Raw genomic sequence first — 744 nt, forward strand, 5'->3', positions numbered from 1 at the left:
GGGGTTAAGCGCTGGAAATGAAGCACCACGCAGCCGCTCGCTCAACTCCCCTCTCTCCCCAGCACCCCGGTGAAACGGGGAGGAGGTAAAACTTGTGGGTTGAGTTAAGAACAGTAGAATAATAGAAAACAAAGTTAAATGCAATAATAATGGCAAATGGTAGTAATAATAATGATAATAAAAGGGAAAGGAGATAAAATCAAACAAGTGATGCACAATAGAATTGCTCACCACCCGCTGGCCGATGCCAGACCCCAGCATATTGCAGTTACTTGTGTCTCTCTGGGGTTGCCAGGTTGACAGCACAGCTTTTTACAATGTTTTACTGTTTTTTCTGGGTGCTGCACTTGTCTGGAGGTAAGGTGCAAACACGTTGAAGGTGTCCCCTGCACTACGTACTTACTCATACAATCCCACACACACTACCTGCCACTCTGAAACTGCAGGCTGTCGGGTGGGGAGATCTGGAAGCCTGGCTGGGATGTTGGTATCAGCAAGCACCCCAAAACTCTGGTGTCCAGTGCAGGTGGGCATGGCAGCCCAGCAGGGTCTTGCACAGCTGTGCTGCACGGCAGGAGGGAGACAGTGGTGTGTGCTGCGTGGGGCCAAGTGCCTGGTGCCCCATTTCAGCTGCATGAGCCCAAACTCACAGCTCCATACTCCAGTTTCTCACCAGCACCAGGCCATTCTCTCCAGACCTCCCTGGGAGATGGTGGGTTTGCCTGGGGAAGGCAGGAGGGAACA

The 744-nt window shown here is 51.9% G+C and overlaps 1 long non-coding RNA gene across 2 annotated transcripts in view; it reads left to right on the forward strand.

Annotated features, from left to right (window-relative positions):
• The first annotated feature begins 6 nt into the window (after positions 1–6).
• LOC108448598 overlaps positions 7–744 on the forward strand; it is a 5151-nt gene continuing 4413 nt past the window's right edge. For both annotated transcript variants that reach the window (XR_001864553.1, XR_001864554.1), the window contains exon 1: positions 7–85. This is a non-coding gene — a long non-coding RNA (uncharacterized LOC108448598). The remainder of the gene's footprint in view (positions 86–744) is intronic.

Source organism: Corvus brachyrhynchos, unplaced genomic scaffold (genome assembly GCF_000691975.1).
Source record: "Corvus brachyrhynchos isolate BGI_N302 unplaced genomic scaffold, ASM69197v1 scaffold115, whole genome shotgun sequence".
Taxonomy (NCBI): domain Eukaryota; kingdom Metazoa; phylum Chordata; class Aves; order Passeriformes; family Corvidae; genus Corvus; species Corvus brachyrhynchos.